The sequence below is a fragment of the Spermophilus citellus genome (genome assembly GCF_964194105.1).
Source record: "Spermophilus citellus genome assembly, chromosome: 3".
Taxonomy (NCBI): Eukaryota; Metazoa; Chordata; class Mammalia; order Rodentia; family Sciuridae; genus Spermophilus; species Spermophilus citellus.
The window spans coordinates 134,523,021-134,541,927 of record NC_138184.1 but is presented as its reverse complement, the minus strand read 5'-3'; the positions used below and the strand labels follow the sequence as shown (position 1 = coordinate 134,541,927).

General features: G+C 34.4%; 1 gene segment (V, D, J or C); it reads right to left on the bottom strand.

Moving 5' to 3' along the window:
• Positions 1-3,086: 3,086 nt before the first annotated feature.
• Positions 3,087-15,274, bottom strand: LOC308643438 (T cell receptor gamma constant 2-like). The segment is given in 5 exons: positions 15,242-15,274; positions 11,473-11,802; positions 8,189-8,236; positions 6,778-6,825; positions 3,087-3,229 (listed from the first exon to the last, which is right to left on the bottom strand).
• Between the last annotated feature and the right edge of the window lie 3,633 nt (positions 15,275-18,907).

Genomic DNA, 18,907 nt, shown 5'->3' with positions numbered 1-18,907 from the left:
CAGTCCCCCCCGCAACTCTTGTCCCCCATAACCACAGCTCTCCCTCTCTGCACTGTTCATGTTCAATGCTGCCCAAGTGCACTGGGGGAGGGGAGGGGCTCAGGGTTGAAACCATAGGAGGGGATGCCTAGTTCCCAGCCAGGGATGTCAGCCCCACCAAACTCTCAGTGATCTCAAAGATTCTTGCCTTCATTTCTTCTATCCCAGAGCAGGGAGGGTTCCATATCTTTAAACAGAGGGACAGAATGTGGCCAAAAGAGGTGTGCTCAGTGCAGGAACATCACGGAGTAGATCTAAAGTAAATCTAATATTTTTTGAGTCTGACTGATCTTATTTTGTTTCCAAATGGGAATCTCTGCTTGTTTTTCAAATAATGCATCTCACAGAAGCTGATTGTAGATGAGCAAAACATTTCCAATATTAAATATAAAGTCGTTTTAATTCAAATTTATAGAAGTTTCTGACTTTCAAATGATTCATCAAAGAAAATAGAAAAATATGAATTAATTTTTCACCCAACTTCCATACATTAAATACTACATTTTGTATCATGTCTTATAGAAATGCAGAGAGACTCAGCAAACTAGAGTCATAAATCTTACTATTATTATTAACAGCAAACAATTGTCAAAGGACCAGAGCAAATGTTGCAAAGAGATATAAATAGATCATAAACATATAAAAAAGATGTTAATCTTCAATCATAACAAGAACGAGAAAAGCAATTAAAACTACAAGATCCTAGTTTTCACCTGTCAGATTAGCAAAATCCTGATGTTTTGCATCACACTCATAAATTCATATGGATGAGGATAGTAGAGCCATGTGGGGCTCTCCATGGAGGGCAGGTTGGCATTTCCTATCAAAATTACCAGTGTACATATGTGCAGATGGACATAAACTGTTTATTTACTATGAGAATATATTGAAACAACCAAGAGACTATCAGAGGGAACAGATGAGATTTAATATTTTAAGGCAAATACCTGTGGCTCTCTAAACATCCCTATGCACTGATATCAAAAGAGATTTCAGATTTATAAATAAAAAGGAGTGCAGAATAATGTACGTTGTATACTAACTTTATGTACGAAGGTGAAACACGAATATATATGCATTCACATACATACATGTGTGTGTGTGTGTATTTATATGTATGTATGCATATATATATATGTATATATATATATGTATGTATATATATATGTATATATATATGTATATATATATATATATGTATATATATATATGTATATATACATATATATATATATATATATATATATATATATATATATGGAGCTGGGAAGTCAAAACATTATCTATATGCAGAGGGAGCATCTAAGGCTCAAAGCCTACTTCCCAAAAGAAGCAGTTGCAAATGTACACTTAAAAGGGAAGCAGAAATTCTATTCCATCTATAACAAAGGGAGAAATTATGTTAATTTCAGAGTAGATCACAGTTTTACTCAAAGAAGAAAACAATTTAGAAATTAGTGACAAAACAGTTGCATGATATACATAAGAAGAGAAAACACAAATATACTCAAACCCTTAAGGAAGTCCTCTCACTCATTGGAGGATGCCTTTAGTAAGGGATCCTCCGATGAGTGAGATCCTCCAAAGAAGGGATGCATGCATTTGATATTGTATTGTTTTGTTATATTAAAAATGGGTGACAAAAAATGGGAGACAGAAATATATGATATTGTGTCAATTACATATGTGTACATACACAGACTCTGGGTCTCTCTGGCTTTAAATTATCACCTCAAAAATAATGATCATAAGGGAAAATTTATATTTTCCAATCTATAAACTATACACCATAATTGTTCCTACCTTAAAGGGCTCATAGAAGGTTCATGGAATGCCTGGTTCCTGGTAAAAGCTATGTCCCTGCTTCATTTCACTCATCTTCTCTGTAGAGAAGTAAGAACAGTGATCTGTATGTGAGTGATCCCCACTATTTCTAAAGTAGAGTGGTGTTGTCATGCTGCTTCTCACTTTCGACATTCAATTCAGTTTCATTAATTTAAAGTACACATGATTCCAAATAAATTGTTGATATTCATTGTGTCTATTATGAAAAAGAAGCAAATAAGCCAAGTTGCAAAGAAGGCTGTTTTTGAGTGTATAAAATGGAAGGCTTTTAGTAGTTTCAGGATACAAAACCCTAAGTGCTGTGACCAGCACAACCAAATTTGTGATACTGGCCTGGGGCAATGGGTGATTAGAAAAATGACACACACACAGATATGAAGATATCTGGGTTTAGATGGAGAGCTGCTCTCTGATGAAGCATTGTCTGAAGAGTTATGCCAGCAATCTTTAATTATGTATGTCACATTATCCAGTTAAAGACTATGCAAGCAGTATTTTTTATGCTCAAGAAAGTTACAGGATTACAAACATCTATGTAGCTTTTCAACAGTTGCAATGTGAAATGTTAGGAGCTTTGTGTAGCACTCAAGTAGGGCCATGGTTTAAAGTTGATGTTAAGGGGAAAGGCTTAGGTGTAGCAGAGATAGTGAAACATTGTGGTTGTCTTCCATGATAATTCCTCTATCCCTGGGATCCTCTATGCCTGAGATCAAGGTCAAATCTGATAAGACTATTACACAGAGTCTCTTTGGGAGGGCCATTACCATAGTAGCTAGACATCCTGTGCTCTTGCAAAGAAACATTCTCAGGAAGTAGCATGGAACAACCATGAAGTCATCAGAGACCCCCAATCTCAGTCAGTGCTCTCCCATTCTTTGTCATCACTGTATACACCTAAACACTGTGACTAGAAACTGCATGCTGTCCCCACCAAGGCTTTGATGATTTGGGCTGGCTGGAATGCCTAATGGAGACTTTGGGTACACTGAGGTTACAGGTCACCATGGGCTTCTTATTAGAATGTGAAGTTTGCTCACTGGTTTGCTCACTGGTTTGAAAAACCTTTATGCAACAATGACAGAATAATACTTGTGAAAATTGAAGAAGCCTGAACCCAGTGACAAGTCCAACCAGGTCCTAAGCAGACACTTTTCAAGACAATAAGCTATGAAGATAAGATGACTGTGTTGTGCCATCATCTGTTAGGAGCTCTTCCCATTGCCACCAGCAGCTGTTCTTCTAAGCAGACAGAAGGTGATGATGGCCAAGTAGACCACACTCTTGAGCAGCAGGAGGAGGTAGGTCCAGTAGGCAGAGGTGTATGTGAACTGCAACTTCAGTGCATCTAAGAGAAGTCAGACAATTAGTTTCACCCGTATTTGACAGGAAAGGTCCCCTTGTGGGGGAGGGTGCCACAGATATTTATTTTTGGTGACCTACACTGAAGTGACACCACCCCCACCAAACCCCAAAGGTCAACATCTACCACTCCCACCCAAACCACCCAGTGCAAGGCTCAGCTTGCAAGTCAAGTCCATTAACAACCTCTGCAGAATTCACTTGAGGAGCTTCCTAATATTAAAAGTAGGGGTTAGAGTTGTGGCTCAGTGGTAGAGCGCTTGCCTAGCATGTGTGAGGCACTGGATTTGATTCTCAGCACCACATAGAAACAAATAAATGAAATGAAGGTCAATCAACAACTAAAAAAATATTTAAGCAAAAAAAGTAGGGCTATGTTCTTTGAATCCAGTGAAAGACAAAAGTATGTGTGAAACTAGATTTTTGGATTTTCTTCACCCTCAATATGTCTTTATAGATAATATTCACTAACCGCTAACACAATGCCAAACAGTATGCTGGGAATTTTGCATTAAAAGCTTTAGTGTTGGGCTGGAGATGTGGCTCAAGCAGTAAGGCACTCGCCTGGCATGTGCCAGGCAATGGGTTCAATCCTTAGCACCACATAAAAATAAAATAAAGATGTTGTGTCCACCGAAAACTAAAAAATAAATATTAAAAAATTCTGTCTCCTCTCTCTCTCTCTCTCTCTCTCTCTCTCTCTCTCTCTCTCCCCCCCCCCTAAAAAAAGCTTTAGTGCTGTTTAATACTTATTAAGGTTCCATGATGGCAAGAGACAGTTTATTTTTATTCTCATTTTGCAGACAAAGTGAAGACACAGAAAGGAGGAATTTAGTTGATGCATGTATATGTTGAGTGTCAGGCCCAGGTCATGACCACAGCAGTATGATTTTATAGAATACACTGTCATCTTCCCTGTGATTCTGCATATGAAAGTACAGTCAACATCCAACAGGTTAAGTTTAAATACCAGTAGACTTATTTATTTGGAAGCCTCTGGGCTTTACATGTTGTGAATACAATGGATATGTAGGAACTGTACAACCCAAGAAAATTTAGTGGTCTTCCACATGGATTGTGTAAGATTTTTTTTTAAAGCACTAGAGAAAATGGAAGAAAGTGGTTAATCCAAATTCACAGGAATATATGGTACCTGCACATTCACAAGTGTTTTCCACATATCTCTTATTTTAACTGTGATATTTTGGGATCATTGCCATCAATGTCCTTCAAAGTTTGGAAAGAAATATGAGATCTCAATTATTATTTTAATACAATGGTAGTGAGTCACCAAACCAAAACCATTATTGGTATAATTTCAATTTTTACAGGTTCTATGTTCATACAATCAGAACTAAATAAAACTCACCATTGGTCAGAAAAGGGCCCTCCAGAAATGTGCAAATGATACCCTGTTCTAAACTAGATGAGCAGTTCCAGCTTCTCCTTGCCTGGGGTGGCAGCTGAGGTTCAGAGACCCAGGGGAATAAGAAACAGGAGAACAATAACCAGGGTTTTTTGAACATGTGTATTGAAAAAGAACCAGAGCCTGCTAAAAAGAACCTATTCTAGACATTTCACACCTGGACTTGTGCCACTCCAATAGTTCTGAGTTTAATATAATTATTGTGAGTTGGCAAATTAACACAGAACTATTTGCAGAATGGAAATCACTCACCCATAATTATGTAACTGGTTACTTAGAGATTGGTGGTATTCTAAACGCATATTCTTACCCTCACTACCATATGGCCATAGGGTCTGAGAGCCTTGGTCTAGCAATTCCTTGCTTTAGGTCTCCTTTTAGAAGAAGAATGTGGAACAGAGCAACGGTATGAACTCTATCAGCTGGGCTGCATTGAAACATCTGGTATAGACATGTAGAATGGGCAAAAAACTTCATTAATTTAAGCTCATTGCCCACCTCTGGAAAATGTGAGAAAACTAGCTGAATCACATCATAGAGGTTTTCTGAGGATTAAGAACAAAAGTGCATGCAGACCCCCATCTCTAGCCTTCTGTATAAAAATGACTCTGTGACAGTTCATGTTACTAGCAGCTAGCAAAAGACGAAAAATAAATAAACGAATCTAGAAGTAAGTTGATATCATGCTTGCCCCTGTCACTACAGGGAAAAACAGACACACAAATAAATGAAGTCCGGTTGTAAAAATAATTCAGAGCATGCCACTATATCTTCTAATTCACCATCATCTTATCTAAAACAATTTATTTGCTATGATAATACAAGGTCTAAGAAATAATGGATTAACTCTAGATAGGGCAGAGGGGTGGGAAAGGAAGGGAGGGGGTATGGAGTTAGAAATGATAATGAAATGTGATGGACATTATTATTCAAAGTACATGTATAAAGACATGAATTGGTGTAAATATACTTTGTATAAAACCAGAGATATGAAAGATTGTGGTCTATTTGTGTAATAAGAATTCTAATTCATCCTGCTGTTACATATAAATTTAAAAAATTAATTAAAAATGAAAAACAAAGAAATGATGGATTAATTTAAAATTGGACTCAGTCTATTCTGCAACTTTCAGCCAATTTAAATTTTCTACCCTAAGAAAGGAGCTCAAAAATAAAGACGATCATGAGCAGAAAAAGCTGTAACCTAACATAAGTCAAAGTACACTAAAACCATTTTCCTCTTTCAAAGAAGCATCATAATGAGTTAAAAAATGAAAACATATACTAAACAATTATCCATCACCATGTTTTACTCTCTTTGTGTGATTTATGTTTGTGTGTAATATACACTGACAGAGATACATGAGAATTAATCTATATTAATAAAAGGTAGTACCTTATGAGTGATCATTGCTGTGTCAGACACTAGGTTAAATGCCTTGTGTGCATTTTTTCATTTAAATACCAAAAAAAAGTATTTAAGCCATTAAGATCAAGTTATAAATTCGGAAAATATTTCAATATAATCAACATGGATGCATTTAAATTGGTCAGAAATCATTATTAAAATTAACCATTACTTCTCTCAAAAGAATGGACCTTTAAAATAGAATTATTTCATAGTTACCATAAGTGGTACACTTATAACTCAGTGGAAATTTTTGTAGGTGTTCTGCTTCTGAGAACAATAGGACAAGTGATTTAAGTAAACTGAATTATGGATGGACCAAATTATGAATAAAAATTTAAGTATAAAGAATATAATAGACAATCTTCTTGTATTTTAATTATTCTCAGCACATGAACTATTTGTTTTTTTTAACCAGCCACTTTAGCAGAGGGAATATTTTTCTTCAATTATTTCTTATGTTAGAAGGTAGGAAAAGTCACATCTCGATTTCTTTGAATAAAACTCAAGACAAGAGTTGCTTTTATCACTATGACTTCTAGGAGTCATTAATTAATGATGGGTTAATTAAAATGTCAGATTATTTTGCAACAGCCAGCTATTCTGGCTTTTCCTTAAGCTAGGAAATTCAAAAGTTAAGATGATCAGGAGGGGAAAATGCTACAGCATGAGATAAAGGTAAACATACACTAAAACCTACCATTTTCAACTTCCAGATCAGCTTCTCTGGGATTAATAGTGGTGAAAGCTAGAAGAAAAGAGAACAAATACTAGTCAAAAATTCCTCTATTATTTAAAAGTGTATGAGTATGTGTATACACACACTTACTCTGCATATACATATGTGTCTGTCAAGAATAGAGAGACAATCATTTAAAATGAGATCCCCATAATTCCAAAGGTAATTAGGTTCACTTTATGCAATTCAATAGGAATCATTCTTATACTACGTTTTTGCATAAAAGAATGTTGATCTTCCTGGAAGATAACTTTTTTTTCACAACTGGAGTGTATCATATCCAAGACTGTCTGGTTTTCTTGTGTATTCACAGCTCCTCACCCAGTGTGTGCTCCAAAGTAGGTGATACTCAAATGCACATTCAATGGAAAAATAAACAGAAAATTGGCTGCTTTATAGGATCCAGCACACATGGCTGATACAAAGTGCTAAACCCTAAAATATTCCATCCATTCCCAGAATTAACATGGAAAGGAAACAGTCTGATTTAGAGAAATTTTTCATGTAAATACCAGAAGCAGTTGAATCTTTCTACATCATGCATTTCTCCATTATAATTGATTGGTGCACATGATTTTCTGGAAGTGTGGTGTTTGTGGACATGAGAGAACAACATTCATGAAATTGGTTCCTACTCATTGATCACAAGTTAATGCCTCACAACCATTATTTTGTTTTAAGTCCTCATTCACAATTAAGTGAGTTTTATTATGAAAGTTCCAATAACATGAATGAGAAAATAAAAGGTAAAGAGTACATTTATCTTTCCAAGATTCCTACCAGTGTGTGGCAGGGCCAAAATTCAAAGGATTTTGAGGGAAACTAAAAGAGGACATGTGGAAATTACTTTGTAAAAATAATACAAATGATTGTGAAAGAGTTATTAGTAGAAATATTATAATCTCTAAATATGTTTAGTATGATTAGAAAATACACCTATTTTAAATGACAGGTACTGAGAGCATTTCAGTACATTCTTTCTGGGGAGAGAAAAATAGGCAAGTCATATTTCTAAGAGATTGAGTTTGAGAATTTTATTTACTATGATTAAAAACCAAAACTGAGTAATTTGATCTCATACGTTACCCAGACAAACAATATACAAATAAATTAATGAATTCCCTTTGTTGAAATACTTCAGAGCATATCTTTGTATCCTCTAATTTACCAATCTCATAACAAGATAGGTAGTTTACTGTATTAGTGTGATGTGAGGAAATGAGGTATACCTTAAAATGCCACTTAGTTTATTGTGGAACAACCAGACATTCTGATTTTTCTATCTTAGATGAAGGAATTTCAAAAGTTAAGATAATTAATAGTGGAAAAATGATATGGCATGAGATGAATGCAAACACACTCTGAAACTTACCATTTTCATTTTTCAAGTTGGCTTCTGTTGGTTTCATTGTGGGCACAACTAAAAGCAATGAGAGCAAATAGCAGTCAATTATTCACCCTTATTATCTGATACTTAACGTATTCAATTTGTCCACAGAGACAGGAGTGATACACATTAAAAATGGGAGCCCCACTGTTTAAAAAATAAGTGGTTTCTAATTCAGTTAGTAGTACTCATACATCATGATTCTGCACATAAAGATGATGAAGTTTCTAGAATATATGTGTCTACGTTTGTGTGTATAGATATGTGTACACACATATATGCGTATACACACATGTACATTTTTAAATCAAAACTATTTTGTTGTTTTCAAAAAGTGAGCTTCACAAATGTTACAGTCTTTTTCCTTTTATCACAATCTGAATGCACATCCAGGACTATGTGTTTCTCCTCTGTATTCACAGATTCTTGCCCAGGAAATTACTCAAAGCAAGTGATCCGCAAATACAAGTTCAATGGAATAAAAAGCAGAATATTGGCTGTTTTACAGGATCCAGCACACACTGCAGACATGAAATGTTGAGCCCCCCAAAAATCCATCCAATCTATGTTGACAACAGAATTATACACATTCAAAGGAGTCTGATTTGAAGAAATTTCTAATCTGAACAGAAGACAGCAGATATACCTTCCAAATCTTGTCTATCCCCAGTGTCCCTGGTTCATGTGCATCATTTTCTAGACTTGTGATGTTTGTGGGCATGAAGAAATCAATATTGATACAATCTAATACCTGTTAAATGACCATGGCTATATCAAGCTCTTGGGTTAAATGTTTCATGTACATGAGCAAAGTAGATTTTAAAAATAATTCATACAAATATAAACAAAATATTTAGTGGACAAATTATTCCACAATTGTGAACCAAAGGAAAATCTTATCCTATAGCATCTTAATTATTCTTAGCCAAAGAACTTTTCCTGTTTTAGGAGCTCAGCATTTCCACAAAATTTCAGGGACTAGGAAGGTAGGCCAAGTCACTTTTCTACCTCTCTGCCTAAACTCAGAGATGATACACAGAGACACACACACACACACACACACACACACACACACTTATATATATTATATATATATATATATATATATATATATCCTTATTTATGTATATAATTGTGTGCATATATATGTATATATTTATAGCATTTTTAAAAAGCAAACATGTAAAAAAGATTACATTTTTTAAAAAATGATAAAACAAAAACAGTCAAAATGGCTGTTTTGTTTTATTCTTTTTCTTTAGATGCATTCTTGTTCATATGAATACACTTGCACTACAGCATTTCACTGAACACTGAGTATTCTGTTTGTATTTTAAAAGATGGAGTTGTGGTAAAGGATTTGGGGAGTAAGTTCCAAAATATAATGTAAGTATTGTCATGTTTAGATTTGAAATATTTTCAAGAACTGACTTTTAGAACTTGAAAGTACATTATTTTTCTTAAGTGACTTTATTCACTAAAAGATAATGACAGTCACAATCACCATGAACTAATTGGAACTGATTGAGGCAGAAAGAATACAGCAGAGTCCCTAATAGAAAATCTGTGTTTTCTAAATTGTCTAAATCAATGTTGGTCGCAAATTGGAACCGATTAATTTTATTTACCTTAAAAATAATTATTTCACTCATTTGTGCTTCCATGTGTTATTTTTATAAAAAAAAACATTTTTAATAATCACCAATGGAAAGCATTGTAGAATGTCATGGACAGAAGAAGCTCCCTCTTTAGCACTGTAGTGACAAGAACCCACGAGAGTAATTTGTTTTAAAATTAGTGCCTTGTAAATCATTATTAAACTGGGACCTCTCTCCTGCGTGATATTCATCACCATGGAACTTGCTATTATTTTTATTTTTCCCTAATCGATACAAAAATATGAGCCTAATTGGGCATATAAACGTAGTGGTTAAATTAACCTTGTGTGTTACTTATGTGTCTTCCCTCTGTTTCTCAGCAAGGGAAATAGAAAATTGATGATATCTTTGTAATCTTGCTTTAGTTTGTTTTAGGAAAGGCTATGAATAAGAGCAATAAATATATAAATAGATGAATCTAGGATCTACCTTTTTTTTTCATTTGATCTTCATCATACCTCCAGGGAAAATCAGGCAAATGTTCAGACCTCATTGGTCATGGGAGAAAGTAAGGGTCCCCAGAGGCTGAAGCCTTACTTGGAAAAACTGGGTGGAACATGGAAAAGGTCTTCACCACTTTTACTATGTTCGTGTTCTTCACTGGTAAAATTTTCTGGCCAGTGGTAAAATTAGAAAAAGATTGCTTCCCATGCCCACTGGGGCATTTCAACTGTGGTTTAACACTCAGGACTGTGTTACCTGTTGAGTCTCTGGACCACTGCTAGGCTTCTTCACAGTCAGGGCTCTGCCCAGCTGTGTGGATATGTCTCTCACTGCATCCAAAGGATTCCTTTGGGACCTCATGCCTGAGTCATGCATGGCCCTGAGTGATAGGGAAAGAGGATTCTCTGTTGGCTGCAGCAAGTCCTACCAGGGGCACTAATCCTAGACTATTCATCACATTCCATTTGCAGGCCTGGTGTATGCTAGCAGAACAGGAAACATGTATATAGCTGCATTTACCAATGGCAAGAAGCATTTGCACCACAGAGAAGTAGAGTGTTTTCATACATGTTAGCCTTATTCAAGCATAAGTCAGTAAACATTGTCTAACAGTGATATGTAAAATGAAAATCAGAACAACTGAAGGCCACCTTAATACTTCAGTGGTCAAGTTTCTTTCTTATTTTTGCTTTTGAACTATGTTCTGACTCTTATCTGAGCACCATTTTATTAACTGAGCACTCCTTCTTTGTAGATTAAACTTTGTGCATGGCAAGACTGAAGTCTGAAAGACCATAATTGTTCTGATTTCTAAATCAAATAAAATCATCCAAAATGGAAGATACTTTTCAGCAGTTAACATTTTGCTAGATCCTTTCATGTATGTTATTTATTTCATCCACATAAAATTCTAAAAACACATCTTGTTGTTTCAGTATTTTAAATATTGAAATAGAGAATTAAAAAGCTTAAGGCATTTTTTCCATGTTTTCACATGTCTATATCATTTTGCTTCAATAAGGAAAATAATAGGGAATTTATGTTACTATGAAATACGATTTTTAAGAAAGACATACTTGTTTTTCTTAATACTTGATTGAAAGGATGGATAATTCCATTTCAAAATATTTTTTCTAGAAATTTATCTTTACATTCATGTGCACATACCTTTCTTTATTGCAGGAAACAGAATCTCTTGATCAACTCCCCCTCTATTTTTCTCATGTTTGACAACACACTTGCGCTCTTTATCCATTGATTCTTCAGTCACAGTTAGCCAGCTCATCTTCATGTAAGTGTCTTTAGTCTTCATGGTATCTCCCTGCTGGGATTCCAGAATCCTATCACCATACTTCTCTTTCCAAAATACCGTAATAACATCAGGGAAAAAGTTCTCGAGAAGACAAAGATGTGTCCCAGCCTTATGAAGTTTTATTTCAGTAAGTGAAGGAAGAAAAATCGTGGGCTTCGGGGAAGTGTCTGCATCAAACCTTTTATCTGTAGAGGAATATCAATTTAAAAGAATAATTGGAGCAACAAAAATCTTGCTTGTTAGCACATATCAGTAGGGGGACAAGTTGCCATTGAATTTGTGACCATCATGGTCTTTCATCTCACGGAGGTTGCAAAGTATTAATTATTGTCCTTACTTTACAGATGTGCAAAGAAGTTAGGTAGCTTGTCAAAAGTCACAGCTATGAAATGTCAGAGCCTGGATGAAAACTTGATCTTTCTTCTTTCTCAACATACTGAGGAGGATGTGACTTCTAACAAGGCTTTCTATGTTCATAATGCCACTTATTTTTTTTTCTATCTCTTTGGTTTTCTGATAATGGAGCATTTTGTCAAGGTATAATTCAGAGGAGGGGAAGACAACCAGGCCACTTTAGTGACCTCTGTAAATGAGGCTCTGTGGTCCCTTCCCCTTCTCAAGTGCTTTTCAAGTGCTTCCCTTGCCCATCCCTTTTCACTTCTGCTCTCTGACCAAGTATTTCATAGTCTCATGCTCTGTGATTCTGTGCAAGCCAGTTTTCATTTAGCTGACTCTTGAATGCACCCTACTTATCTTATTTCTCATATGAATAAGTGTCAGGAGGTAGAATTAATTTTAAGTTTGTAATAATACACTGTCACTTATTTCACTGGGCATGCATTTCTTGAATACTTACAGTATATCAGTTCATCTCTTAGCTTCAAATGTAGATCCCTTGCCCAGTTCTGAAGATTTTTCCTTTTCCAATTAATGTCTGATATTTTACAACATCTCACATTCATATGTGACCTACTCCAGGCCTTTGGATTGGGCAGTGTTTAACCCTGTACTTCCAAATTCCACAGTGTTTTGAATTTTGACACAAAATCACAACATTTTTAAAACTCCTAGTAAATGTTTACATTGATTATATTGTAAAATTCTATTGTGCTGATCTCATCAATTAATGTGCTTATCAAAACGTTTGCTGTTGAAAATGTTTTCCAAAACAGATTTTATTATTATAATTTTTTTTGAAGTGCAAGCATCACTACTGTATTTTCATACTTGTTTTGATAGGAATAAACTGGTTTAAGGAGAGGATCTTTACATCTCATTACACCTAAATTTGACTCTTAGGTTCTGTCTAAAAGTTTGTATCAAACTTATATCTGATATTTGGTTTCTGGTTTTCCATTATTCTCTTCCTCTTAATCTGCTGAATAATTGCATATATTATTGGTGTAAGGTTAAAAGTAATGATTCAAGAGTGTCTCACAGATATAATATCAAAACACTCAAGAAAGCATACTTTGTTTAAAATGGCATGTCATGTGTGTCTGAAATGTTAACTGGTTTTAAGTTTATTTTTAATATAATGACTTATTGTAAATGATGAAATGATTCAAATTGATTTTCACTTGAAATTTAAATACTTTGCCAATACTCCCCTTGGTCTAGTTTTAAGTTAATATAGTATAATAATTCCACAGGCAATTTCTTAGGAAAAGAAGAATTGAATTTCACTTTTGAGAAGAAAGGATCAAAAGTTCTTGATGATTTCTGACTGTGTAGCAAAACTCCTTACTCTTAAACAAAATCAAGAAGCATAAGATGTTTATATTCCTGGATGTGTTATAAATACAATTGGTTCTTAGTGTGCTTTTTAAATTTCACTCAGTTTGCTTTTAACACAAAGAGTAAGAGACTATATAATTATCCAACTGTCTACATTATTTGTGTTTTAAAATTCATGCTATAAAAGTTAAGACTAAATTTTCAATTGTGGATTATATTTGTATAATTTTAGTCAAAGTCAATGGGTTAAGAACTCTAATTTTCATCTAAGAGACTTTTAGTTCTTCATAGGGAATCTTCTGATTCATTAAAATGAAGAAATTGAACTCAAATGATGATTGGAAAACATTTATGGACAATTCCCCACCATTATTACCTCTTGCCTCTTTCCTTTATAGTTTAAATTTCATGCTACAACAATAAAGTGAATCTTTAACTTCCATAACTTTCTCAATAATAGTTGACTAAGCATTAAGTAGTGTACTTGATTATGTACAGTTAGTACCTATTGTCTGAATTCTTATGATAACATGTTCTTTTAAAGCATTACTTTTAAATATCTGTATTAAGAGTATTTTCACAGCCAAACATTTTTTTACTATACATAAAATGGCAGCCATCCTATTTTATTTGAATAATGAATAGAATGGCCATCACATTCTATTTTAAAAATCAGTAAGCCTATCCAATTAATTTTGTATGTTCATTTACCTAATAACATTGCCTAATTTGTATTTTAAAATGCAGTGATATGTATTCCATATAAGTTTATCAAATAACAACTTAATTAACTATTGAAGTTATATTTCAAAACTATATGTGAGATGTTTCTTAACTTTGGTCTATTTTTTTCTTTCATCAACTAAGTTGTAATAGCTATTTCAAAGTTAATATACATTTTAGATTTGTGACAAGCTTCCCATGGTTTCATTGATTTTACATATAGTGCACTTTGTGTATCAATTTAAATTTTTTTCTGATATATCCATATATATCAGAGTAATCTTACTGGCTAAAATTGTGGGAAAAATAAATGTTGATATAAGATACATGTTCAGTGGAGATACATGATTAAAATTCAAACATGTATAGTATGATTTAAACAGAAATTCTTAAACACATTTTAGTGTTATTTTTATTAATAAATGCTAAAATTTTTCTAAAGAAAATAAATTCCAGATTCATTTTTTTTCCTGTGAGTGAATGTTAAAGGAACCTTCCATTGCAGCATTTAGAACTATACTTGAATCCTCTGAAGAATAGTAAATGTTATTGGATCAAAACATCTCTCCAAGTGGAGATGATACTCACTTTACATTTGAATTGGAAGAAAATTTACAGGATACCTGTTATGTGTTGGATAATGTGCCAAGAACTTTCTTCTCATTATCTCATTCAATTGTCACATACCTTCTGGTTTCATACTGTCATCCCTTATTATGAATTAGGAAGCTGATGCCAAAATGATTGCCAAACTTCACTGAACTATGAGGGAAACAGAGATCCAGGTGGACCTAACTGCAATCCTCTGTCTCTTTCCCAAAGTTTTAACCACTAGAACAAGGAATGTGTCCAGTCCACTGAGTCTATCTCTGACTTATATGTAATAATAAAATTTGTCCCACTGTCAAAGACTTAAATAATATCATTATATAAGAGCATTTCATAGAAGTTCACATGTCAACAAAGACAAATCCTACTATAGTATTCGTACAATGTTGGCTTCATATAAATTAACTGGGAATTTGTATTAAAATCTCTCCTAAGACAAGCACATTAAACTCCCCTCACCCTCTTTTCTCCTGACATTCTTACTGTTATTCCAGTAGAATCATTTCATGTCTTCCCTCCATTAATTCAAAAGTGCTGTATTCTTCTGATACTCACCGGTGACAACAAGTTTGGTTCCAACACCGAAGACCTTTTCATAAAGACACAGTGATTCTACCCTTAGCAAAAAGTCAGATGAGTTTGGCTTTTGTGAGTTTTGCAAATTCTGGAGGCAACATGATGGTCTGGAATTCTTAAGAGACCAGGGTTCTGGTCCTGGTTAACTTGCTCATAACAGGATCTGTGACTGAGCAAATCAAATAACTTTAAAGAGTTTATTATCTTAAAAATATGACAAGAGTGCCAATGGATTCAACATCACTATCAGTAGTCAGTGAGTGGAAATGTTTCCCTGTGTTGTATAAAACAATGGCTCTTCTCCCAATCATTAGTAGCAAGACACATGAATTCCAGCTTTCAACAGAACAATCAGCCTCAAATGCTTTTTTTGTTCAGCTCCTGTTAAATTACAGCTTCCAACTACCGGCTTGGCACTTCAAGGAAAAATGACCAGAGAAAGGGCAGAAGGCCTGGTCCTCAAAACTATCTCAGGTCTCTATATGTTATCTGCATGACCCAATACACGGAGGCACAAGCAATCAGGTCATTGATACAAATGTTAGTTTTGTGATAGAGATGACGATATGCTGAATTTAAACATGCTGAAAGTACAGGAATGCAAGAGGCTTTCTTTCCCCCAAATAACCAAATATGGATTGTGATTAAACAGGGGCATAGAGCAGGCAATACAAGGGCCTTATGGTATATCCTTTGCACAACCTTTTACATGAAAAATTGTTCTTCCAGCCCTCTGATCAACGACCCAACATGGAGAAGATATCAGTCTAAAATTTACTTCGGTTAATGCTGTATTGGAAATACCACTGGTAAAACAAACAAAACAAAGAAATAAAATATGAATCACTAATTATTATTTGGGAATGAGGTCTGTATAATTTGTACTATTTTACACATTTATAGAATAATAATAAATGGGAAAATGCCTCCATTTTGCTTTGTGAAAGAATAATATCCAGTGACATCACCATATGGGATAACCTAAAGACACTGAGATCTGAGATGACTCAGAACATTGTGGAGTGATTCATGTTTTCAATATAGGTGAAGCCTGGGCAAAATTCCTAATGAAATGGAAAGGTTATAAAAAAAGCAATATTTCTCAACTGCCATTTGTGACAATATAATTTTTAATTTTGTAGGCCAATCAATTAAGAGAGTGAACATTATAAGCAGAAACAGATATTTACTATTTCCTTAATTTCAAAGGCAACCGATCATAGTAATCATACAGTTAAATCTTAATAAGCATATATTCAAAATAACTTCTTAGTATGCTGGGGTTCATATGTGTAGAAGGATAAACATCTGGATTTGATTATGAACCAACTTCTTTTTCCTTGATAGGAGACTTGATGAGCTCTGCCAGAATGGAAATGAATAATGATGAGATGCTCTCTATAACAGTTCCTTTTGAAAGGACTGCTGTTTTTTACTTCAAAAATATACACTGCAGCCTCCAGAGCATTGAAATTACCCATCAGAGGGTCCTAACTGGTAACCTTTCATTGCAGCAGTTAGGACTATACTTGAATCCTATACTTGAATACAGCATTAACCGACATAAATTTTAGACTGGTGGGTATTTCTGCACATTTTGCAACCTAAGTGTCAAGGCAGCTACACAAGTAAGAAATATTATTCAGTAAAGCTGCTGTAGTTCTTTTACCAGCTTCAGTATTGCTGGCAAATTTCATAGCACCACATAAAGAAAATTGAGAGGAATGGGATTAAAATGACTTGTCATTCTGTAGAAGTGCACTAAGATTCATTTCTTGAGTATTTAGTAAATGCATATTCAGTATGACTTCCATGAAGAGAGAGGAGTAATCCAGTGCCATGATTAGAAGCAGAAACATTGTGCTCATCATGCATGAATAATAATACAAATTGTGAGCTGCTATTGAGTAGTCAAATTGCCCATGTAAAGACAAGTTACAGAAGAGAAAGTTCAGAATATTACAACAGGCCTAATTTTGCAAAATCACATAATGGTCTAGATCAGGTGCTTTGGAGTGACAAGTCTCCACTGAATCTCAATCTTTGCCACATTTGCTGGTCCTGTGACTAGGAAGTAACTGAACTTCTGTAGTCCTCACTGTGAAAAGGAAATGAGAGTTTTTCTTATAAAGAGTTGTTGAATGATGACAGAAGACAATGAAATGCTTTAGTGTGCTGATGGCCTACAAAAAATAAATTACCTAATATTATTATTATTTTTTGTAATGGGATAGTTTGGGGTCATTTCATCAAATTCTTCTGCCAAATACAATACCACTTGTCCAATATGAATATCATTTATTCAGACTATCAAGAAATAGAAGTGTTTCATTTCAGAGTCTTAAATTATATATGTTTCTGATATTTGAATTAGTATGCTTATGCTGTATATGGACATTATAAGCCATAAGTTCACACAAATTAAGAAATGAAAAGAGTTCAACCCAGGATCTCCAGCCTCTCTGGAATTCAGAGGCAAAAAACCACAGTGAGGCACAATCAAGGCAAAATCTAGCAACACACACCTATGGGCCAGGAAGCTATTAAGTGTTAAGCCTGTGTGTAATCTCCCCTTTAATCTTCAGCATGCAATGACAAAACCATGTTCAATAAATGTATGGATAGAGAATGAATGAGCAAATAAAAATGGAAAACCTTGGATTAAAGTTATGTGTGGAACAAGCAAATTTCAGTAATCTGTGCCATCTATAGGCAATACAACAAGAATCACTGTCACATAGAAGTTGAATAATGGCCTTTCATCTAAAGAGCTAGAGTTAGATGAAGAGGGATTTACTAATGTTCTATAGCAATGTACTATGAGAATTAATTTTTTGTACTATTGCTAGGGAAGAGTTCAAAATAAAAAATATTGATTTTGTTGGTTATCTAGATAATGGAATACTATGTCCGATTTCAAAGTATAGAGAAGGCAACTACTAAAAATCTGTTTGGAGGATTCTAATATGAAAGACCTACAATCAAAAGCTTCTTAAAGCAATAATTTATACCAGTGGTAACAAAAATGCTTCTTAACGTATTTTAATTTCTATCCTGAGGCTATCCTTTGTACGTATGTACATTCTAAAAGAATAATATCAATACATTTCCTGATACTGAAGAGAAAAAAAACATCTACAAAGTGATTTTGTTTCCATTTCCAGCAGCTCAGACCTGCAGACTGGTCCTTTGTGTTCTGAAGACAAGAATGAGGCAGAGACAGATAAGGTTGATTTTAAGGTTTTTTTTTTTTTCTAAAAAATGTCTATTCATTTTACATTACTAGGATAAAAAGGGAAAGTTACTTACCAAGAGGTGTTTCTATGAATTTATTCCCTCCTGCATATATCCCGATACAGGTTGCACTACAACATTGGCCAATTTGTCTTCAAAAATTCTCAGCCTCTTCCCAAGCTTCGTGGCCCAACTACCAGTTTAGCAACCTTGCCTTGGCATGTTGATCTTGTATCTTCCTTTGGAAGTCCTTGAATATAGATTTTTTTTGTGTGTCACATGATTATTTTGTATGTCTTCTCATAACTTTATCTTATAAATACTTTTCCATTCAGGTGAAATTGCTAGAAAGTGATAAAGGAAAATGGAAAATGTTGGAGAAGGAAAAGAAGAAAGCTAGCCCTAGAGGTC